The 26,114-nt window shown below is 38.2% G+C and overlaps 1 protein-coding gene across 2 annotated transcripts in view; it reads right to left on the bottom strand.

Annotated features, from left to right (window-relative positions):
- The window catches only part of CDH12 (cadherin 12), a 1,039,090-nt gene that overhangs the window by 656,087 nt on the left and 356,889 nt on the right, over positions 1–26,114 (bottom strand). For both annotated transcript variants that reach the window (XM_078444573.2, XM_078444569.2), the window contains exon 2: positions 19,853–19,936. The gene's annotated coding sequence lies outside the window, so the exon portion shown is untranslated. The remainder of the gene's footprint in view (positions 1–19,852; positions 19,937–26,114) is intronic.

The raw sequence follows: 26,114 nt of genomic DNA on the forward strand, positions 1-26,114 counted from the left end.
CCTCCTGACCAGCCCTGGTACTTTCCCATGTGGCCCTGCATGATGGGCCCTGCCTCCTGTTTCCAGGAACTGTGAGTAAAAATGCCTTCCTTTATGACTGTCATTTTCATTCATTTCAGCGTGTCTTATCATACCTGATTATAATAGATCCCAGGTACCATTAAAACAGCAGTCTTGTCTATAAAATCTTTAAAATAAAGGCCAATTTGATAACAACTTTTTGTCATATAATGATGGGGAAATTAAAATGAACTTTCTACAATTGACATAATTTAGATAGTAAAGCTATGGCCACGAAACTAACTGTAAGGATTTTAAACTTTAATTGAACAATATTTTATTTAAAACATTAGATGCATAAGCTGTGATTTTACAGTTGCGAAGGTAACTTTAAAAAGTCTTAACTTTTTTAGACTACTTTGTGATGCCTTATATGCAGTGAAGCACTTTTACTTAAATGTATGTCAAATCCTACTTTCCTATTGTTCTTTGATGCTCTTTGAGTCTGCCTGTTGAGATACAAAAAATTATGACTTTAAATTATATTATCACTGAATATAATTGTTATAATCTTAATGGCTGGAACAATAATGGCAAATACATCGCTTTTATTTTTTTTTTCAGTTATTTGGAAAATTATTTTCAACCATAGAGAATAGACAGGGCTTTGATGCTATGCTGATTGCTCACAAGAAAAATGTACATTGCTAATTTCAAGTCAAGCTTGGCTTCAATGAAGGGAAGATGAATATTATATAAAGTTAGTATTTATTCTCTCATATCATTGCTTTACACTCCTTCCCTGATAATCCCAATTGCACTGCCCTACATTCAAAGCAATCTATTTTGTCTACATCCCATAGAGCACTGCTTTCTCCTTACTGCCCTGAATAGCAATACTTTAATCAAACCAAGAAATTCCTACATAACCAGACATCTCATACTAGGATATAGGTCAGAGGAAAGGAAAATCAAAAAATAAGAAGTGCTAATAAATATCTACAATTCATAAGAGGAGATTCCACAGAGACAGAAAATCCATAGAGAAAAAGGAGAAAGATGTGGTCCTCTGCAGATTTTCATCTTTGGAATGTCCTTAATCAGCAACTGTTAAAACATATAGGGATGAGCACAGCTTACCAGCTTTCTTCTACTAAATACAAACATTTCAAATAAACCTCACCTGACTACTAACTGCTACTAACATTGTCTCATCTATAAGAGATTTTTTTTTTTATAGTTAAAACATAGGAAGGACATAACATTAGTACCTCTGATTATATAACCTTACAGGCTTTGTATAAAAGCAGTAAACTTGTCATGGATTGACCTTGTGGACAGGGTATTTGAAAGCTCAACTCTAGTCACTCCTGCCTTCCTCCTCTTGCATATGAAACTACCTGGATTCCATTTAAATAGGTTCCCTTGTCATGACTTACAAAAATTTACAGGGCTGCCATAACAAAGTATCACAGACTGGGTGGCTTTATCAACAGAAATTCATTGTCTCACCTTTCTGGAGACTTAAGTCTCAGATCAAGCTGCCAGCAAGGTTTGCTCCTTCTAAGGGCATGAGAGAAGGATCTGATCCAGGCCTCTCCCCTTGGCTTATATATGGCTGTTTTGTCCCTGTACCTTCACATCATGTCTGTTCCTGTCTGTGCCCAAAGTTCTTCTTTAAGGGCACAAGTCTATTGGATTACAGCCCTATCTAATGACCGCATTAATTTAATTGCATCTTTAAGGACATTATCCTCAGTCACACTTGAAGATAATGGGAGTTAGGACTTCAGTATATGAATTTGGAGACGGAAACAATTTAGCATATGGTAGAGAGCATTTCTGACTTATTCTTTCTTCTTCTTAAGAATTTTTTGATGTTTGGGGTGCCTGGGTGGCTCAGTCGGTTAAGCGTCCGACTTCGGCTCAGGTCATGATCTCACGGTCCGTGAGTTCGAGCCCCGCGTCGGACTCTGTGCTGACAGCTCAGAGCCTGGAGCCTGCTTCCGATTCTGTGTCTCCCTCTCTCTGACCCTCCCCCATTCATGCTCTGTCTCTCTCTGTCTCAAAAATAAGTAAATGTTAAAAAATTTTAAAAAAAGATTTTTTTGATTTTTTTTAATTAATTTTTTCTTTAGAGAGAGAGAGAAAGAGAGACAGAGTGGGGGAGGTGCACGGAGAGAGGGAGAAAGAGAATCCCAAGCAGGCTCCACACTGTCAGTGCAGAGCCCAATGTGGGGCTCGAACCCATAAACTGTTAGATCACGACCTGAGCCGAGCTCAAGAGTCAGATGCTCAACCGACTGAGCCACCCACGTGCCCCCATTTCTGACTATTTCTGACTAACAGAGAACAGAAACAGAAATGGAGGTGCCATGAATTATTTTCCTCTCACGTCCAGAATTCAGTGTGTGGAGTATGCAAAAGAGAAGGAGAACACGTACACTATGTAGCAACATCAGTGAAGGTTCAATAAGACACCCGATTTACAAACCAGCATTCTCTCTAGGCAAATACAACACTCTAAGCATGACATTCCTCTACCATTATACAATCTGTCTTAAATGTATTTGTCAAAACACTGCTCATTCTTCAAGTCTCAATGCCTAACTCTTTAGGATGCCATCTGTATACCACACACTGGACAGCCAGCTTGCAGAAGCATATCCTGAATATCCCTGTGTAATCACTGTCTCGAGAATACACAGATCCCATCGTCCTTCTCTATATTCCAATCAAGCAAATATGTAGAAGAACATGCTGTTTAGTGTTCAAGGTCAGTGGCTCAGGGGTGGCCAACCCAGAGGGTCTCCTCTGTTACAAAGAGTGTTCAGATGGCAGGCCTTGGTCTCCTTGAAACCCTGGCCATGCAAGCAGGGAGAGGCTGCAGACAGTTGCTAGGCTAAGTCAGTATGCTATAAAAGCTCGCTGCATCCCAGCAAAGGATGCTTTGTCCACTCTGCTGTTCCTGGACTCCCCATATGTAAGTTCTCCCAATGAACATGTGCCTTGATCACTGTCTCTGGGCCACGGCAAGGGCATAAACAAGTACTGTCAGGTTTCTGGTCACAGCTGTGGGAAGGACATAAGACGAGCACAGTGTGGAGAATAGCTGTGTGCTACTTATCACGCCTTACAGGAAGTAGAACATACTCCCCCCAGGTGTTCCAGTGACTGCTGGCACTCAGGATCCTCTAGCAGGAAGGCTAAAAGATGCACTGCAAACGCCCCAGTCAGGCAGTGGGCAGTGCCCAAAACGAAACTGTAGCCAAACGCCACGCCGACTTGTAACGGCATACTATCTTGACAAATAGCCCCCCTACTCTAGAGTTACACTCCATTCTTGGTCCAGTGACTCACGTCGCCTCTAAAAGACAGCCATTAACGGAGGCAGCAGAGCCACGGCAGCCTCCATTCTTTGGGCAGGAAGGAAAGGACCAAGCCCTGAGCAGGCCTGGTAGACTAATGGGTCAGCAAGGAGCCAGCCATCCAGCCCTCAACTGACACTATCTGGATAGTGGCACTGGCACTGGGCGTAGTACTCAATGGGCTGAACTGGGAGCAGCATGGATGGTATTGCTTGCTCCAGGAGCTTGATCCCATTGTTTTATGTACAGATAGCTGGGCAGCCGACAAAGGACCGACCACGTGGCTTCTCTAATGGGAGGCACGGGACTGGATGGCTGCAGGGTGCCCACTCTAAGGCGACAACGTGTGGAAGAACATACTCCAACACAGATAAGGTATGGACATCACTGTTTACCATACAGATGCACACATAGCATGTTCCCCGCCTGTTAATCAACAGGCTCATGAGCTGGCCTGTGTCTGCCTCCTGGAAGATGTGCCAGCAGAAGACGCTGCCACCTGGCTGCACAAGAAGATGCGACATCGAGGGCAATGGACCTTGTGGGCCATTGCTAAAAACTGATGCTTACTGCTGCATTCCAAAGACATTGTAAATGTCGACCAACAATGTCCAGCTTGTGCCCAGGAATGACCATGACCTTTGCCAAGAGACACCAGAGAGCAAGAAGGCAGCACCAGTTCAGAGATGGCGGACTGATTACATCTGTCCCTTGCTCCTCTCTGATGGCTGATGTTATGCTGACATGTGCTGAAACGTATTCAGGGCCCTTGCAAACCTACCCCAATAAGCATGGTATGCAGAAAGTCACCATTTGTGGTCTGGAACAGGTGTGTGCTGTATACATACAACCCTCTGATACTGACAGCAACCTAGGCTCCCATTTTACCGGACATGAAATGCAACAGAAGGCCAAAGATCAAGACATCCATTGGCATTTCCATCCACCATATATTCCCACTGCAGTTGAGCTGATAGAATGCAGGAATGCATTGTTGAAACAATAGCTTTGATGAGAAACCTGTTTCCTGGCCTTTTAGACACATTGCCTGTCAACAGCTCTATGGATATTAAATGAACATGTACATTCCAATTGGCCCAGTGCCTATTGTCTATTCACTCAAGCACCTCACAGCACCCATCACCCTTACAATACAGGTAGGTAGCATGCAGGAAGGATGTTCTTTGTCACAGGTAGGGAGACAGGGTAACCTTTTATTGTCCTCACCACAAGATCTATCCAGAGAGGAACATGTACCTACATGCCCTGGGAATGGCAGACACGTGTATGGTAGTTTGGGTTTTTAGCCCAGTTGGGAACAGGGATAAAGCAGGACCTAACCATCACCCTATTTCTCCACCCCACATCACCAAAGACAATGAAGGTGCGTGTCCCAGGTCTCTCATTAATAAAGGACAGTATCATCATCACCTTACAGAGCATTGTTATACCTTCACTACCCTCTTCAGGTTTGCCCCACCTCATAACAAGAGGGAGGCAAACAATTTGGTGCCATAAACCTGGAGACATGCCACAGTGGGGTTAGTGTTATCTCAGAACAACACCACCTACCTGCCTTTCTTTTTTTTTTTTTTTTTAATACATTTTTTTCAATGTTTATTTTTGAGGGAGGGATGAGAGCAGGGCAGGCAGAGAAAGAGGGAGATAGAGGATTCAAAACAGACTCTATGCTGGTAGGAGAGAGTCTGATGCGGGGCTCAAACCCACGAACTGTGAGATAAGGACTTGAACCGAGTTGGACGCTTAATCAACTGAGCCATCAGGGTGCCCCACACCACCTGCATTCTATTAGACAATCATGAGTTGCCTTTTCCGGCACCTACTAAACCCCTTACTTTTTGCCTTTAGATTCCGCATGGGATCCCTATGTACCCATTGGGCTCTGACTGTGGCTTCTGTACAGAATAAGACTAACTGTTGGGTATGTAGTAAAGTCCCCTAACTGGAAACTACAGGCTTCCCCTGGAGACATACTTTTTTATAGTTTCTTAGCCATTTGTGTTCTATTATTTGGATGCTGTGGCTTGTGCTGTTGCTCTAGGATCTAGTCACAGCGCGTCTCAGCATGCCTGGCCCCGAGGTCATTGCCGCGGAGGGGCAGGTAAAGGATATATGGGCCATCTAGGGTATGCTTATGGTACATGCTGGATAGCCAGCCTGCACAAGCACACCCTGAATGTTCCTATTAATCACTATCTTGAAAAGATCCTGCCTCCCTCTACATTCCCAGCAAGCAGAATATGTAGAAGACAGTATTGTTCAGTGTTCAAGGTCAGTGGCTCTGGGGTTGGCCAACACAGAGCGTCTCCTCTGGAACAAAGAGTATACAGATGGCAGTCTTTTGTCTCCTTGGAGCCCTGGATGGCAAGGCGGGAGAGGCTGCAGATAGTTGCTAGGCTAAGTCCCTGTGCTATAAAAGCTCGCTGCATGTAGATCCCAGCAGCAGATGCTTTGTCCAGTCTGCTGCTCCTGGACTCCCTGTACGTAAGTTCCCCCAGCTAATGTGCCTTGATCCCTGTCTCTGGGCCACTTCTTTGGACTCGCTGGACCATCACCTCCTCTTGCCGTAGAGTCTGTTTGGGTGCAGCTGCACATCAGCAGTTCCTTACCCCTGTACTGCAAATAAAATTTTCCTCCTCTGTTTTCCTCAGAGGTTAAGAACTTTGTGTTTTATCATCATGCTATTCCCTTGCATAATACACTCTTATGGCCACTGAGCATACACAGAAGATCCCAGCTCCTTAGCATGCAAACAAGACCTGCAGAGTTTGTTCTTGACAATCTCTCGAACTTCATCCTCTTGCTCACGCACATTGTTCACTGACTCCAGCTATCCTGGCATTCCCTTTTGTCCTTAAAGTATGCCAAGCTTGTTTCTCCAGGTTCCTTTCCAGCAGCTCTTGCTTCTGCCTGGTAAAGTCCCCCTATGTGTGATCACATCACAAGTTCCTCCCAGTCATTCACATCTTGGCTTCAAGATTTCATCTCAGAGACAGTTTCTCTGACCACCAATTAGCAGTGAACACTCAGAGACTACCTATTACAGCAACTTGTTGATTTTACTGTACTTTATTCACCTCTAATCATTTCTTATAAATTCATAATTCATTTGTTGACTTTTTCTGTTGTTCTCAATCACAACATAAGCTCTAGAGGGTGGGGGGGCAGAAACAGACCAGGTGTGGTCCAAATCTCTCCCAAGGCAACCAAACTGGTGCTTAGACCACATTCCTGAAAACCGTTAAATGAGCAAATAATCAGTGGATGAATGCATATGATAAATTTCACTCATGTATACACGAATATATGCTAGGCACTGTACTTGGCACTGAGAATAGGTTTACGGTTTAGGAACACACATTATTTCAAAGATGCCTTTATTACTGAAACTAGAATAATTTTTTTAAATTAAATAGAGAAGGTTCAATTTCGCACTTCATCTAAATTGTTTCTGCGTAATTTTAATTTAGCCCTCTCAAGCGTTTCCTCCAGTGCATTCTCTTGTGTGGTGACATTATCACCTTGTCCATCTCTAGCCCAGCTAGCCATAAGATCCAAACCAGAAATACCAATATTTGATAATGTAAGCAGGTTTAGAACCAAGCTGTAATCTCTGCATTTCCTAGGCTAGAAACTTAACTATTTGTGTGTCCATTTCTTCCTTTCAGTGGGATTCTATACGATAGTCACTAACCACGTGCATGTGGCTATTGAACATGTAAAATGTGGCTCATGAGAAAGAAACTAAATGTATAGCTTCATTTAGTGTTCATTTAAACTTAAAACTTGGAGGAGTACAAGATTTCCTACAAGAAATTTGAAACTTACTTTGTCATATTTAAAAATACCATTATCTTCTTATTTAAAAATACCATTATCTTCACATTACGTGATGTGCAAACATATCACCGTCTACGGTAAAAGGCCTAAAATTAAGTCCTGGTAGTGTGTGCCTTAGCATCCTGGGAAAACCAAGAGGGCCTTGAATGTCTTAATGGTATGTTCCCCTCCCCATTGTGTGCCCACGAATAAGGTCCCCCAATTGGCCTAATCTGAGAAACCAGGCACAGTGCCTGAACATCCCTAGGGAGCAAATGTCAGTTTCCAATAGCCCACAGAATGTTTCATAAAAGTCAATCAAATCCTCCTGCAGGAATAGGAGATCATCTAATCCCCTTGTTATTACCAAGCCTGCCTCCCACAGCCCCTGCTTGTTCCCTTTTCCCAAGTACAATCCCCATGTGGCCCTGCATGGCACAGTGTCCCTCCCCCCCAGACTGTGAGTACATGTACCGGATAAAGTGTTATTGATCTTGTATGCCCGGCTGTCGGGTGTTGTGTGTTCAGAGATTGCTGTAACCCTGGGGCAGAATCCCTCCTCCACCGAGGTGAAAAGAAGGCAATCAAAACATAATAACATTTTGATCTATTCATACCGGTCTAAATATTCTTTCTTGGGGCACCTGGGTGGCTCAGTCGGTTAAGGGTCCGACTTCAGCTCAGGTCATGATCTCGCAGTTTGTGAGTTTGAGCCCCACATCGGGCTCTATGCTGACAGCTCAGAGCCTGGAGCCTGTTTCGGATTCTGTGTCTCCCTCTCTCTCTGACCCTCCCCCATTCATGCTCTGTCTCAAAAATAAATAAATGTTAAAATATAAATAAATAAATAAATAAATAAATAAATAAATAAATAAAAATATTCTTTCTTTATGGGCAATAGTATATATGTTCAGAGTGTACATTCAAAACTTACAAATGACATTTTATTACTAATAACCAATGTTTCTTTTAATTTCATAAGTGATATTTATATGCATATAGTTTGAATAAAAAAAATTGCCAATGTCCACTCATTTTTGCTACACAAAACAGCAATTATGAATGGCTCAAATTAGTGTTTGGAAAACATCTTTTAATGCTAAATATGACTCTGTAAAGTGTACTGGTTCACTGAGCAACTGTTAAGCAACTTCCTTCTTGTGTTGCTGTAAGTCTGGCAGATGCCAGAAAGTAAAATTTGCTTTCCACATTTTGTCAAGATAGGACTTCACATGATTTTTTTTCTGCCAGTGAGATGTGTCTTGAGATATTTGGATTTATCGGGGCACGACGTTAAGCGGGAAGGGAGTGGATGATGAAGTCACCCAGGTTACCTTACCACCTTATCAGTGTAGATCTGGAAGGAGGGTGTGGCTCTAAGCCCTGCTTCCAGGCTGCCTCTTCCTGATACCTAGGCTGTAGTGAAGGTCATGGGCAGCTAGCTGTGCTGTGGGGATTTTTGATCCGTGGATTTTGATTAAGATGGAATTATCTCAGAGCTGTCAGTTCCTGTTCCCCCAACCTCCTTCCTGTCCTAAGCGAGAAAATCCTTTGGCCATCCCTTTGATGGTGTTCAGATCTCTTTCCAGGAAGTCCAGATAGTACTGACTCCTCCCACCCTAGCTAACATATTGTCAAACACGTATCTCTTTATAAAAATTAACTTTCTGAGGTGCCTGGGTGACTCAGTCAGCTAAGCGTCCCACTCTCGATTTTGGCTCAGTCCATGATCTTGTATGGAGCCCCTGTACTGGGCTCTATGCTAAGCATGGAGCCTGCTTGGGATTCCCTCTCTCCCTCCCTCTCTCTCTCTCTCCCTCTGCCCCGCCCCTGCTACACACTCTCTCTCTCTCAAAATAAATAAACCTTTTTTTTTTTAATTAACTTTCTGCTTAACACAGATTTCTGCTATCTCTTAATGAACCCCAGATTTATCCTAGTCTATTGGAGTGACTCAGCATGATAATATATCCCTTGATAACACAGTTCTACATATAATGCGACTGATGTTTACTCCTATTTTCCATTATCTCATTGCCTTGCAGTGCTGCAATGACTAATTTTATGTGATTGAATTTTGAACCCCTCTTCAAGTACCATGGTGTATTTAATATACTTTTGAAACTAATTTACTTCTTCTAGGTCCTTAAGTCACTGATAATCATCCCTCAAAACACAAATTATAAGCCAAACATCGAATGCAATATAATTGTTGCTTCTGATTTAGGCTCACCTCATCTAAATCAAATTCTTTTTTTGTAACCTTAATTTTTCCCCAAATAAGTACCCATTGAGGTGATGTGAAAGTTGAGTAAAATTTTGCAAGGTCATTATGGATGAAAGGGGATAAAGCTGTTGCTTTAAAGATGGTAAAGTATATGGAAAAACCTTAGGTGGGGGGAAAGACCAAGTAACTGAAAAAAGGCCAGTGTAACAGGAACACGCTAGATTGACAATAGGCCATTGTGAGGCATGGAGCCAGGGCCTGAGATGAGGCCAGAGGACCATGAAACCTGCAGTTTAATACCAGATACTGACAAATAAACAGCCTACAATCCAATGTGGTGAGACGGCCAAACAAGTGAATCTGCCACAGATTCTGGAGAGGAGAGAGACACAAAGAACAGAGTGACATCTGAGTGGTGAGCAGGGAGATGGCCCAGGAAGGGAAGGCGTGTGCAGAAGGACAGCAGGGGACAGGAGTTCCGGGCTGAGTAGGGCATGTTAAAGCCCTGTGAGTGGGGCTGTAGCTGAGAAACTGGGAGTTTTATAGTACGTATGCATTAGCACAGAGTACAGGGGCATGAGTGGCTCTAAATAAAGCTGCAAAACAAAAATAGGATCATGAAGAGCTTTGTAAGATATATATGGTCAGGATAAATTTATCACTCGAGCTATCTACTGCTGCTCTGAAACACAAGGAGAGGCCGAAGAATTCGATTTAAGGTATAATTACACCCCAGAGACATTTATGCCAAGTTTCAATATTCTTGAGCTTTAAGAAGGCCCATCTAGTTATGAAATGAAATGCAATGATAATTAAACTACCAGAAGGCTACAACGCAGCATCCTGCACTATGGAAGGAATGTCAGTTGCAAAAAGGAAACTCCCTTCTGTACAAAGATGCAGCTAACCTATATTTCACCCCTTCTGTCAGACCCATGGGACCCACAGGACATATGCTTTCTATCTAGTTTCAAACATGTGCTTCGATGACAGGCATCCCCAAGGGGCAAGAGGAAGAATGGATTTCAAATAACATAGAAAGATGGAATAAATATCATGCTTAAAGAAATGAATTTCTCCATCTGCTTCATCATATGCAGCGAAACGTTATAGGAGCCTACCACTCTTCATCTAAACATTCCTTAAAAATGTTCACTGAAAATCTCTGAACATTCACTGTATTAATAGGCTATTCATGCGTGGGGAAAGAATTATTAAGCTGGAAAAGGTGGAGGAAACTTTGTAAATATGAATTCAATTAACAGGGTTATGAGGTTATTTGTGTTATGTACAAATAATTTATTATTTCTGAGGACCTCGTGTCTGTCCACCATTTAAGTAGCAGCTTCCATTTGGCAGTGAAGTCTGGCTATGGAGAATATAGGAAAGGGTCACTGAATGGGTAGAGCTAAACACACCAAGGGAAAGAAACTTTACTCAGTGCTCTGGGGCACTCAAAGAGGCAACAAGGTGGCCCCACTCAAAATGTGCAGCTTCAGAAGAATTATGAGGTTGAAGCAGCATGGTTAACAAAGGAAGGACCTCGATGAACAGAGAAGAATAGGCAACATATTTATTAGCCCCACGTATCAACACTATGTAACAAGTCTACTCCCAGAAGCAACTGGACTCAACATAACTCAGGAGATGCCAATCACACCACAATACAGGGTCATCACTGTTCCAAGAAGCCCTGTTGCTCCCAACTCTACAAGATCATGTGAGCCCCTTTTATCTTAAAGGGAAGCCCAGGGAGGGATGTGAAAGACTTAACAATACTCCAAAGACACGGATATGTATTTCTACACGTGGCTTAAATTTTGGGAACTCACAAAATTTTAAACTGGAGAAAAGGCTGCTCAGGACCAATGTCATTAACAGTTCTGAAAACAGACATGATATTGTCATTACATATGTAAGTCTTATTGTAAATATAACCTGTGACATTGCAATCCATGCAACCACGAAAAGAATACTTAGGACAAATCATTTGAAGGCACTGGCCACAACTAATCTTAAATAATATGTATTATTAGGATATATAATATAATATTAATAAATGCCCATTGTGAAAATATAGGTAGATATGGTTAAAAGACACACTTGTGATAATGCAGGTAATTAGAGGCAAGTACAAGGGCTTTTCAAATTGAATTACTATACATCCTATTAAAGGAACTACCTTATGAGAAGCATCAAAGTAAATTGATTATCTGATCTTTGGATCCCATAAAGACACAGTTCTTGGAAAACTGGAGGAAGGTAAGAACATAAGAAAGGTTATCATTTGTATCTGTCGTAAATCTGATGTCTGGTTGGTTCAGAATGAGGACACAGCATGACTTCTTTTAACCCCGTAAAAGTCTCAGTATTTAGCTATGGTGCTTGGGGTGGGAAGACATGTGAAATGTTTTACTAATTTCCACTGTTTTCATACTCTGGCTATATCTTACAGAGACTTTAGAGTACCCAAGTAATTAAGTTGGGATCCAACCATTTCCGGCAATTCTAGAAGCCTGGCAGCAATGTACTCTGTTTCATAGTCTCTGGTCAGAAAATTTCCATCACCATTTCTTGATCATATCCCTTGTACGTTTATATGCAACCTGCTTTGTGACAGACTCTTACTACCACTGTGAGCTTCTTTATGACTTTTTATCTTATTCCAAAACCATTCTCAGGATTTCCACAACTTCTCCTGATCTTATTGCCTTGGTACAGTTTCAATGATGTGGCCTCCTCTCCTCACTTTCTTGTAAAAGCACCTTTCACAGGCACTACTCTCATAGATCCTATCACAGACAACTATGCAGCCAACATATTGGGGGACACGCAGATTATTTAGGTGTAATAGCTAGTTTCTAAATCATCTGGGATTTCTATGCTATTTTAAAGTAAATAAATATTTGTAGTTCATGGTTCAAAAGTCATAAAAAAACTTTGTCATACACATTTTTTTTTTTTATTTTTTTAATTTTTTTTTTTAACATTTATTTATTTTTGAGACAGAGAGAGACGGAGAATGAACGGGGGAGGGTCAGAGAGAGGGAGACACAGAATCTGAAGCAGGCTCCAGTCTCTGAGCTGTCAGCACAGAGTCTGATGTGGGGCTCGAACTCACAGATCGCGAGATCATGACCTGAGCCGAAGTCGGCCGCTTAACTGACTGAGCCACCCAGGCGCCCCTGTCATACACATTTTAAATTACCAAGGAAAGATTATGACAAAGTCACACAGGTCAAAATAAATTTAACATTATGTTTCATCACTTTTCCAAGAACATGTAAACTCAGAGTCAAAAAAAAAACAAATTTTTATATCATCAAAATAGAATGCAATGCATCATTTACCATACATTTACCAGAGTAGTGTCTACCCCAGTGGGCTTGCTGGGTTGCCTTGATAGCTTGGGTTCCTGTAGTTACAGGTCTTAATGTGGCACCAAACTGTAGAATTACAAGCATAGACATTTGTTGGATTGTCTAGATTTGAATCCAGCATGGATTCAAGTTACTATTTGTAAATTCTATTTATAAATGCTTAGAACAGTGTCTGGCCTGTAATAAACCAATAAAAAAATAAATAATAATATACCTGTAATAAATTTAAGTGGGTTTTATTAAACAACTATTAGATTCTGTCTTTCTTTGTGGAATAATCTCTCCTTCAATATTTCTTTGGTGCCAGAAAGCCATGGGTCCCCTTCCATTTCAAGCCAGCTACCTTCCATTGAAAAGGTTTAAAAGATTCATTCTCAGTGTTTGTGGTTTGTTTTTTTTTTTTCCTTTTCCATAATTTCCAATATATTCTTAGTGGTTGTTTGTCTTGTATTTCCAAATTTAGTTCTTGTGTTGTTCCACTAATTACTTCAACAATCATTCAGTAAAATGTCTGAAGATGAACATCTATTTCTGACGTACATACATAAGTCTGCATGTGCCCCTTCATGACTTGCTCCAACATCTCCTTTCATTCTTTCAAAATGTTATTTTATTGGGACTTCCTTCTCTAAATATGTGTTTAAAATTGGCAAAATACTATTTCTCCTTTCCTCCACAGCACAGAAACTTTCTATCCCTCCTCCTGGCTTATTTTCTGTACAGCATTTATGATTTTTTATAATCAGATTTATCAATCCTTTTAATATAAATTATTTATATAATTTAATTGCTTGTTTTTTTTTTTCTCTTAACTAGAATGTAAAGCACCAAAGTGTCATTAGTTTTTAATGGTATTTTTCATACGTTTATCCACTATTTGCAGAAGAGTTCGTGACACAAATTAACATTTGGACTATTTTCAAAACTATTTTTCAGTAAAATTATCCATGAATCTATAAAATCTATACCCCCCCGCACCCCCATCACTGGATGCTTTAGGTAACTAGGGAGAAGGTTATTAGGGAAAAAATAAAGAGGAAAGTGAATTAGTTTTTTTTTTTTATGATACCCATTTTACAGAAGCATTTGAAAAATAAACAGCATTTTAAAATGCTACTGAGATACTGAAATCCATTTAACATATAATATTATTTTTCTCATCTATTATTTTAAGAAAATAATCCAGATATGTAGAGATAGGGGCAAATATTTGCTCTTTGGTAGCCTATTGTTTTTTCAGGAGATCCTACCACCCACCATTTTGTGATTAAATAGCAGGAAGTGTTATAAAGTCAAAAGTGATAGTCCATTTTTAGTCCGACAACATACAGTAAGTATCCACCATATATTTGAGTATCAACCTTAATTTATGTGGCAAAGAAGCGTAGCCGAGTGCCTAAGTTCTGTACCATTCTTCTCTTGAACTGTTGATGAAATATGCAACACAGGCTTGTTACAGAACAGTTAAAGGAGCAACTAAATGCGAAGGTACACAATAAAACAAAGCTGTGTTCCTTAAAAATCTTTATAGAAGCTTGTATCAAAGCATATGGTACGAAATCACCATTCTGGAGGAAGGAAAAGTGGTTGCTAAAAAGATAATTGAACTAAATTGGAGTATATAGTACTCCGTGTGGAGTGGAAAGAAAGGTTATTTGTCCCAAGCATGGGGTGTAGAATAGGGTACGCTCATTGCAGAAGTAGCAATAATATTAAAACATGACATTAAATGATATTTAGTATCAAGTACAATACAAATTATAATGATATTTTAAAAATCTGCTACGTTACTCTAGTTTTTTTCAAAGAAGGGCAGTTGAGACTTTCTGAAGTGTTGAATTAAATCATAGTCAAATATAAACACAAAATAAGCTTCAATGCAAAATATAAATATCTATTTTTAACTTTCAGCCACTCTGGATGAATCACACTATATAGCTCCCCTTAACTGAAATAGATAATTAAGTATTGGCTACATTAAAAAAATCATTGCCAAGGGATATCTGATATTAAGATAGGGAATCAGAAATTGGAATCTATTTGCGTCTCCTTAATAGGCTCATAATTATCCTTGAATAAGTGATTTTGTTATTCTCTGCTCTTTCCTTGTGTTTTTAATAAAATTGTCAAGGTCAGCTGTATCATGAATTGACTGAAAACAATACTGAAAATATTAACAATTTGGTATTTTTCAAAAGGTTTAAGATCTGATTAACGTGCTTATCTTTAACAAAAAATGAAACCTGTCACTATGTACGATTTACTCATTTGCATTCAAAGACCTTGATTAGAATAATTTTTCAAATATAAACAATTAGTAACAGGCCATTTGTTTACTAAACGTTATAGGAGAGACCCAGCTGTCTGTATCTCCTTCATTTGACTATTGTGAAGTTAGAATTTTCTCATGACATTTCACTATTTAAAAATGTTCAGCTAAATAACATCTTGTCAGATTAGATATTTTAAGGTTATCTTCCACATACTAGCCAAGAAGAAACGTGTTTCAATCTAAGAAAATCACGAGTATTTCTATGTCATTTGACTCCATTTTTCGTATACCCCGGAAATATATCTTATCCCTTATTTTGATGTGGAAGGGGACTTTTTAAAATGAACTTTAAAATCATGTCCTGCTGACTTGCAAATGGCAGGCCGATGCTAAATGAGAGAAGCCTTAAAAACTCTGATACCTTTTATCCCTGCACAGAGAGATTCCATGCTCCGTATGTTCTAATCCTTGGCTTTCCAATATTGCCTTTACGAGGTTAAGGAGATGAATGTTCATTGCTTTTAATCCTTACCATGATTTATGAGCCTCTTGGTATCCTTTCCCCAGAGCAGCTACAACTGTGTGGCTGCTCTGCCTGCTGCTTAAATTACACAGACATCTGCAAAGTAAATTATGGATTGTTGTCCCATAGACCATAACCAAGCATTCTCTTCATCTCTCCTGCAGGATTTTTTCTTTTTTTTTTTTTTTTTTTAATTAGAGCAAAGACCGCATACAGTTTTACTTGCCTAAGTCCTGAAGAAATGTTAAGCTAACCTGAATGATAGCACAACGACCTGGATTATGACCTATCACATAACATCAAAGCAGCCTGACATCTAACAGGATTACTTTAAAGTTGGAAGGGAAAAAAACAAAAACAAAAACAAAAACAACTTCCCGTTATTTATGTTTCTTCTTTATTTAAGGAACACCATCTTTATGTTCACAGAAGGAAGGTGACCTTTAAAATTAACTGAAGATGTGTGCCATGCAATAAAGACACATGTAAAGTGACCTTTCAGTCTCTGAGTGTGCAAGATTTTAAGAGCATCTTCTGGCCTATGGTTCTTTGAACCAAATACTGACAAAGAAATAAAAAAAAATACATAAAGGAAAATTCGTGAAAGATTGAAGTACCTCTTTAGGATTTTGTTTTTCTTCTACTGTTATCACTTGTAGTAAAGCTGGTTTAATAATCCTGGAAATTTGCAGAGATCATGAGTAATTGGAACAATTTTTTTTTCTGAATAAGAAGTCTAGCAGAGTCTAAGAAGAAATGGTCATCTCCTTCTGTATTTTCCTTTCTGTTCTCTGCTTACTATTTTGTGCAGATGATGACTCATAATTCCCAATGACAAGTCCATTGTGAAATCCTAATAGGCATGTCTCAAATGACTAGCCTTTGACAGTTACCCCAAATTAGAAATAGCCCAGCATTTTTTTTCCAAATGTGCTAATTGCAATGCAAACAATAACCCATCAGGGAAAACCTCACTAACAAAATTTACAAAATGATTTCTAGTAATGCCTTACCAAAGTAAATTTCTTTTTAAACAGATGGCTGTGCAATTCATTTTTTTTTTTTTTGAATCCTACTGTCAACTCAGCAGGATGTTGTGAGGACTAAAACCAGAAATGCTCAAATCTACTCCTCGCTGAGCAGATCTGTTGCTGCCTCTGTGTTTCCATCACTTTCCTTTTCACCTCATCACTGCTGAGAGGCAATGTTCCCTGAGTGTCAGGACCCGATGTTCATACCAATGCCCTAAAGACTTCCTTTTCTTTTCTTTTCTTTTCTTTTCTTTTCTTTTCTTTTCTTTTCTTTTCTTTTCTTTTCTTTTCTTTCTTTCTCTCTCTCTCTCTCTCTCTCTCTCTCTCTCTCTCTTTCTTTCTTTCTTTCTTTCTAGATCTTGTATCTGTTTACCTCTGTGTCAGCCTCTGTATTCATTTCTAAAACTTTCCTTTGGGGACCCCACTTTGCATTCTTGACCTCATGAAATGAAGTATTAAAGGAATCCTGAAAGATTTGATTTAGTTAAAACCCTAAACTAAGTATATCTGTAAATAAACAAATACCTTTTGAATACCGATTACATACAAGTAATTGTCTAAGAAATAACAGGTTCTAGTCACAAATAAGATGAAAGATATATAAGATATATCCAAAGATATATAATATGTATATTCCTCCAATCCCCAATACATTTCCAGCAATTATTTCCTTAAACACACACGCACGCACACACACACACACACACACACACACGTGCATATCCTGCTAATCACACACGCGCGCGCGCACACACACACACGTGCCTACCCTGCTAATCAGATTATTTCTCTACATTCAAAACTAAATAGCAAAAACAAACATGGCTCCATATCTTATAAATCGCACAGCCCAGATATGTTCTGAAATTTCATTCAAGCTTCTTCATCATCTGGACCTATTCTTCTATATTTATCTGCCAACTCGCCTCATATTTGATGCTCACTGCATTTCTTAACTGTCCAAATGGCTTAAGATTCACCATGCATGAAACGTTACATATCTTTATGTCTGTTATACATCTATCGCCTTTTCTTTACATATTTGCAATCATGAATGTAAGTGACAAATAAGGACAAACACTAAATTCTGTGAAATTTTAGAGTAAATTGACTGTTCTTTGATTGTTCAAAAAAGAAGTTAAGAAAGGAGATTGTAGGATTTTAAATAGGCCCCAGAACCTTACTCTATTCAATATTGAATTAATAAAAGACACATATTTTAGTACTAAGTTTGTTTGGCTTGAAACATATTGCCTTCAATGTCCTTAGAGATCACTCTCTAGTTTGTTAAATCATTCCACTGAGATTACTTTCAGGTCTACTTTCTTGTGTGAAATTTATGAAAACTCTTACATTAAAAGGAAAGCAATCTCAAGCCATTCTCTACAAATGTCTTCTGCATTCATTTGATTTTTTTTCCACATTGAAAACAAGTGAACATCCTAATTACTTTAAATTTAAAGTATTTAAATTTCTTGGGGCACCTGGGTGGCTCAGTCGGTTATGCATCCGACTTGGGCTCAGGTCACCATCTCGCAGTTTGTGGGTTTGAGCCCCACATCCAGCTCTGTGCTGACGGCTCAGAGCCTGGAGCCTGCTTCAGATTCTGTGTCTCCCTCTCTCGCTACCCCTCCCCTGCTCATGCTCGGTCTCTCAGAAAAAATTCAATTTATCCTTTCTCATGTTACTATGTTTAAACTATTCTCATGTAAAATGATGATCATTTTCCTATATATTCCTTTTAACTGTGGTTATAGCACAGAGAGAACCAAAGAATACTTGGGAAGAGTGTGTTCCCCTTATATGGATATTTGGTGATTTTAATGCTTCATCAAGCTTTAAAGAAAGAGATTAATAATTAGTACGGTGTGGTATTAATTTTTGATTACTCATACTTGTATCATAGATAATATTTAAGTTGCTGAAATCATGGTTTTGCAGAAAGGACAAGTTGCTGGTTACAAGAATTAATTCTGAAGCGTGAAGCTCTTTTATCCTATCGATATAAGATCTGGAATGAAACCCCACTCCAAAATTTTGAGGTCAGAAATTTTAAAAGTATCTGAATTTCCTATAAAAATGTGAAGATTTTACAAGATAAAGTGAGATTTTTACGTATAGAAATTCTGAATATTGATGAAAACAACTTGAAAGACCGAACAGATGACAAAAGGCATTAGTATTTGAGATATCCAATGCTTAATTTCAAACTTTTAAACCTGAAAAATGTTATCTAAAATTTGTATAGAATTTACTCAAATCTGATACTTGAAATTAACTGACAATGTTATAAAACTAGATTAAAGTGTAACATTTTTTGAATAAATATATCTCTTCAAGGAAAAGTTAAAAACAGAAAGAAACCATGTAATTTTTTTTCATTTATTAACTGAATATGCGGAGGGAGTTTGAATAAATATCACAGCAAGATCCAGAAAGCCACATTAGCTTAATTACATTTGCCTTATCTCTTTAACCTTTTCTTTCTGAGCTATTATATCAATAGTTAATCTTAATTGATCACTGATTGAGAACTGAGAGCATGAAGCTTGTTTTGAATACTGCCTAAGAATAGATCTAATGGTTACGGAGCAGAGAGTGTCAAGGCAGTTAATTATTGTCTCCAGAAGGTTAACTGTAAGTGTCTACATCTCAGAGTTCAGATTCCCACCATCAGCAAAGGAAAAGCAGCCTATCGCTACCTGCCCAAGAAACAACTGAACTACACTCTGCCATATTAATATTAATAAAGACAAGAAAATTTGAGACCGTGTCCCTGTTTCCGGTGTCAGAGCTTCATCTAAAGTTTGCCTTTGAAAGGAGACCTATCCAATTGAACAAAAGTAATATCCACTAATTATGAGGGGCTAGTCAAGGTGTCATGAAAATATAAAAGCAGAAAATCAATTTCTGTTCTTAAGAAAGCACACAGTCACTAGGTCTTCTCGAATCTGCATGTAAATTAAAACAGTGCAAGAAAAATATGATGAAGATGCTCAAACATATAGATTTCATGCTAAAAGAAATGATTAGTACTTAAGTTTCATGGTTGTGTCATCTTTATGTCAGACGCCTAAAAGTACATAAACATTTGAATATTTTGATTTGTAAGAAAACATATATTTAAAAAAAAGAATTTTCAAAAGAATTAAAATTTTGAATTATTAAGAGATTAAAATACAGGCATTAATGATAGTTAAATGTCACCTACCATTGAAAAGGTTGGCATCCTTTAAAACTCCAACATGCTATTGAGTTCCAAATGGACTGTATTCCCAAAAAGAGCCAAACAGAGCTGGAAAAACAAACATACACAATGATGTTATTTTTTTTTTAACTTAAATTCAATTTAGTTAACGTACAGTATAGTCTTGGCTGCAGGAGTAGAACCCAGTGATTCATCTCTTACATATGACACCCAGTGCTCATCTCAAATCATGCCCTCCTTAACGCCCATCATCCATTTAACCCATCCCCCCACCCACTTCCCCTCCAGCAGCCCTCAGTTTGTTCTCTGTCTTTAAGAGTTTCTTTTGGTTTGCCTCCAACTCTGTTTTTATCTCATTTTTCCTTCCCTTCCCCTGTGTTCATCTGTTGTGTTTCTCAAATTCCACATATTAGTGAAATCATATGTCTTTCTCTGACTGACTTATTTGGCTTAGATAATACCCTCTAGAGATATTATGCTAAGCAAAAATTTTATATAAATATATATGTATGTAGATATATGTATGTATGTATATAATATGTATTAGAAGATTTCACATTTACTTAAACGCTACAAAGATTTTTCAGAGTTCTCATAAACTCCAATTTCTTCTGGAGCTAATGAGCATTTTACATTAGAATGGTTTAACTGTCACAACTTTTGATGCATTGTGATATATGGGCTTAAACGAAGCAATATTGATATATTATTCTTATTTCATGAGTTTTTATCCCAATGTCCTTTTTCTGTTCCAGATATCGCCTTGAATTTAGCCTTTATGTCTCCCCAGCCTGCTCTGAGAGGTGACAGTTTTTCAGATTTTCCTTGGTTTTGATGACCTTGAGAGTTTTGAAGAGTAATGCTGAGGCATTGCAGAATGTCTCTCAATTGGAATTCGCCTGATTTTGTTTCTTATGACTAGATAAGTGGGATGTATGGTCTAATTTTTCTCACTAGGTTTGGAGGGAAAACCATTCCGGCAGGGTCATCCTCTTAACTTCCTATTGAGGATGCAGGAAACCAGCCTGACTCCTATTCTGTTCCACACTGTGCCTTTGGAAGCAAGTCACCAAACACAGTCCACACTCAGGGGGAAGGGAATTATGTTCCACCTCCTTGAGGGTGAAATGTTTGCAGGATTTATTTGGAATTCTTCTGCAAGAAAGACTTGTTTCTCTTCTCCCACTTTATGTGCTTGCGCGTGTCTTCAATCATTCATTAATTCGTTCAGTAATTGGTGTACCTCATTATGAATTCAGAGATGTTTATTTCGTATTTTGTGTCATAATCTGATACTACATCATTTCTTTTGTTGTTCAAACTGTTCCAACTTTGGCCTTTGTGAGCTCTTGCACTTGGTTTTGTGACCTTTTGACATATCACATAAAACTATTCACTGAGCAGTTACTTATATTCTGGCATTAAAGTAAGAAAGAGATTCAAAAGAAACTCTAAGCCATCCCAAACCTTTAAATTCTATTAGAGGGACACCTCGGTGGTTCAGTTGGTTAAGCATCTGACTCTTGGTTTTGGCTCAGGTCATGATCTCATGGTTATGGCTTCGAGCCTGACATCAGGCTGTGTGCTGACAGTGCAGAGCCTGCTTGGGATTCTCTCTCTCCTCTCTCTCTACACTACCCCACTCAGGCTGTCTCTCCCCAGCCCCCCCAACCCCAACCTGTGTCTCTTTCTCAAAATAAATAAACTTAAAGAATAAAATAAATAAAATAAATTTTATTAGAAATGTTGGCTAAAATGTATCAAAATCTATATCACTTTCCTGTGGCTGTGACAATAAATGACCACAAATGTAGTAGCTTAAAGGAACAGAAATTTATTCTGTCACAGTTTTAGAGGTCAGAAGTCTGAAATCAAGGGGCAAGCAGGGGTCTCTTCCACCAGAGGATCTCGAGAAGAATCCATTCCTGGTCTCTTCAAATGTCTAGTGATTGTCAGCATGCCTTGTGCCTGTGGCCATATCATCCCAGTCTTCAAGGCTGGCATCTTCAAACGTTTCCTTCCTCTTTCACATCCCTTTCTCCTCAGCGTGGGCCAAAGCTCCCTATGCTTATAATCGTATAGAGACGGTCTCTCACTTATGATAGTTCAACTTACGATTTTTTTTACACTATAATGGTGCAAAAGTGATACACATTCAGAGGAAACCGTATTTTGAAATCTGCAATTTTGATCTTTTGTTGATGAGTGAGATGCCTAACAACAGCCAGTGCAGCCCCCAGTCAGCCATCCGTGGGGGTAAACAAGTGATACCCTGGTTGTCATCCTGCACCTACAAAGCTGTTCTGTTTTTGTCTTTCAGTACAGTATTCAATAAGTTACATGAGACATTCCAAACGTTATTATAAAATAGGCTTCGCTTTAGAGGATTTTGCCCAACTGTAGACTAATGTAAGTGTTCTGAGTATGTTTAAGGTAGGTTAGGTCAAGATATGGTGTTCTGTAGGCTAAGGGTATTAAATGCAATTTTGACTTGTGGTATTTTCAACTTGTAATGGGTTCACTGAGATGCAGTCTAGGACAATCTGTGTGTGATTGCATTTTGGGCCCACCTAGACAATCCAGCATAACCCTCCCATCTCAATATCCTTACCTTAATCACAACCACAAAGACCCTTTATTGCCACAAAGAAAATTTATAGGTTTCATGAATTAGGAGACAGCTATATTTTGTGAGGTTATTTTCTTAGCACACCACAGACTACCTTGTAGACTTGCTTCCTATCTCCTTCCATAGAGGAGAACAAATTACTAGAATAAAACAATTTTCTCAAGTCTATTTCACATGAGGCAGTGTGTATAGCCCTGATAGCATTAGAAATATAATCAAACACAATGAAAGGATATTTTAAAATACTGCTTAAGACGATATAGGACAGGCAGAATTTTAACTTCCTTAGAGCGATAGATGTTATTTAATTATGTAACTTAAATAATCGTCTCCTTCTTTTCCTTATAGACTAGGACCATGGATAACTTACAATTATGTTGTTCTTCATGAAATAAAACTATAGAACTGAAGTTTCAGAATTATGGCTCCACCATCTTTAGAAAAAAATTCATAATTAAGCAAACCTTTAGACAAACTTTAAAGGAAATGCTTTGTGAATTCTACTGCATACTGCGTTTATAAATTATTATTACTGGTACAAAATATCTTATGCCTGGTCAATTTTTAAGGAAACTTGACATAAGAAAGGAACTAGCAATAAAGTAAGAGGAGTGGGAGCTGATTAGTTGGGAAATTATCAGAAACATACAAAAGCATGAATGACTTCAGTGAGGTTTAAATTCCCAGCATTGGTAAGGGAATCCAGACCTCAGCCACAAGAACTAAAGGAACAAGGAATGAGATACTTGAATGCAAGAGGTATGTAAAAAGGATTGTCCCATCTATGGGATGGGAATTTAAAAAAACTTCTGCACATCAGTTCTGTGAAGCTGTACAAATATTAGCCGCTCACCAAGGATCATAGAAAAGAGGTCACCAGTAAGAAGGCAGATGGCAAGCATAGACTTCGTGGGTATAAGACATCCAGATTCACACACAGGTATGGTGTGGGGACTTGAACCCAAGATATTACAGCACTGGTGAAACTATTAGAGTTTCAGCTGAGCAAATACAAAAATGTCTTTAAGGTATTCTTGCATAATCTAAGGGATTAGACTGCCATAGTAGGGAAAAAATAATAAGAGAAAGGAAAACACATGCATGAGCATCAGCAGAATCAATAAAATGGAAAATTTGTTTCTTAAGAGCTGGAAATAATAGAACATTTTGTAAAAGATATATGTATTTAAAGTCTTCAGAGTCAAAGAAAGAAAGAAAAAAAATGTTTCCTTTATCAGAACATACACAAAAATAACTTTCAGTTGTGTAGAGAAATAAGGCCTTAAAAATATGAAAGAAAATACACAGCATATTTTTATGAAATAGGAAAAAAAAGCTTTTCTTTAAACAAAGTGTTAAAAGCACAAAGCAAAATAATGATACATTTGAGCTAAAATTTAATGTATTCAGAATTTAACTTTACTAACAAAAGGAAGCTATGTCAGTGATTGTGAGAAGATTTGTAATTTATGAAACAAAGTTTAGAGAATAGATTATATAAGAATTTTAATATTTAAAAAATGAATTTGTAGGATTCCACATCAGCCATCATTGGGGAAATGCAAATTAACATGGCAATGACATATTATTCCATCCTCAATTAGATTAGTAAAAATGTTTTCAGTTAAATATAATGCCTGAAATGATCAATAATAAACAAAGATGTGGAGTGATATAGTGTTGGTGGTGAACACTGATAAAACCACTTTGAAAAACCGTTTGGCAATAACGAGTAGACGTAAAAATTCAGGTAACCTCTTCCCTAGCAATTTCCCTCCTGTATAACCATGTTAGACAAAGTCTTTCACAAATGTGCGAAGAAATAGGCAAAGGAATATTTACTGAAGCTTTGTTCAAATTCCTAAAAGAATTGGCATTTTTGAAACTCATAACAAATGCACATGCAAATACAACCAATTATTGTCCATATTTCTAATATTAAGTTAAAAATGTTTTACTTGTAATTCATTGGAAAATATTTATTTTTGGTCTATATTTGCATGTGTGTGTATAATTGCATGCATGGGGGTTTGTGTTTGTATGTGGAGTGTGTATGATATTAGACACAGCAGTTTTCTTTATTATATCACAATCATGATTAAGAATATTATATCTAATTTAGTCAAGAGGAACAATCACAAAAACAGATCAGCATTACTAAGAGGATTTATGAGTATATAAATATTTGAAAACACAGTGGGCTGGTACCACACACTTTAATAAAAAAAGGACAACACTAGAGTCAGAAGAAATATATGTAGTTAAGGCTCTTAGGTGACAAAGTAATAAGATCAGATCCCATTTTATTAGTAAAGAGGATATACCAAAGGATTAGATACTGTTTTGTGTTCCTCTACCTGCTTCTGGCATAAAGATAAATCCCCTTATAAGCAGCTAACTTGCTTCATTGCAGGTAGTGGTAGAGATGTACAGCAATGAAAATAAATGACACCAGAAAAACATAAGCTGAGGGAAGAGTGAAAAAAACAGGTAGCAGCTGTGCTTCAACAAGACCCAGGGCAGTAGTTCAAAGCAAGTACAGTCTGCAAGAGCACAATTCATGAGGCCATTTCAGCTAAGGTAAGAAAGTCTAGGACTAACAACATCAGCTGAGGACAAGTAGTTATCAAATGTTGGGTGACAGGACTCACTGAAGAAACTGTAACCTGGGCTGAGACATATATGTCATTTCCAATGCCCCTACTACCAAAATGAAAAAGATTTAAAAAGAGGTAACACCTGTGGTATGTTGAATAGTAATGAAGGGGATTAGAAACAAATTTCTGCCAAAATATGAGATGAGTCTATTTCACAAATAAGCTGAAGATACTTGTAATAATTATCTTCCGGAAAAATGTTATGACAGAAAACAGGTAGGATACTCAGATAATATCCCACTAATACCTCTTGAATTAAAAGACTGAAGAACTGGAGTACCTCTGTGTAGCCTGCACTTGGGATTTCTTTAAAGGCTTTGTTTCCAGAACTTTCAAAGAAATCATACCATGAAGTCCACCAATAAACCACAGCCAAACCAATGAAGTATCTGCAGGTGGTTGAGTTCTCTCCTGATATGTCTGACTGTCACTAGGGAAGGTGGCCCAACGAAATAGAAAAAAAAATCTGGTATGGAATGTTGGTTACTTAGAAGAAGGAGAAGGAGAAGAAGAAGGAGAAGGAGAAGGAGAAGGAGAAGGAGAAGGAGAAGGAGAAGAAGAAGAAGAAGAAGAAGAAGAAGAAGAAGAAGAAGAAAGAGGAGGAGGAGGAGGAGAAGGCAGAAAAAGAAGAAGTTTTCACCTGCAGGTGCTCTCCAGGAACTTGATGTTTCTCCACACCCACTGTATAATGAATATGGCTGACAATGGATATCATAGTTATCAGCTTTTGAACTTCAGATCATGGAGCATTCAACTATCACCCATGTAACAAAGAGGAATATACTATTTTTTGAAATATAAATGATGCTTGATTTGAAATCTCTGTATTTAGCATATACTAGAAGTTCTAAGAAAGAATCAGTAATATTGAAGGATACTTCAAATGCAGAATATATTAAGAAAAACAATGTGTTAAATAAAGGAAGAGATGTTTTAAAATGACAAGAGTATTTTCACTCAATAAACTTAAAGAATAGGC

This window comes from Panthera onca, chromosome A1, assembly GCF_046562875.1.
Source record: "Panthera onca isolate mPanOnc1 chromosome A1, mPanOnc1 haplotype 2, whole genome shotgun sequence".
Classification (NCBI taxonomy): domain Eukaryota; kingdom Metazoa; phylum Chordata; class Mammalia; order Carnivora; family Felidae; genus Panthera; species Panthera onca.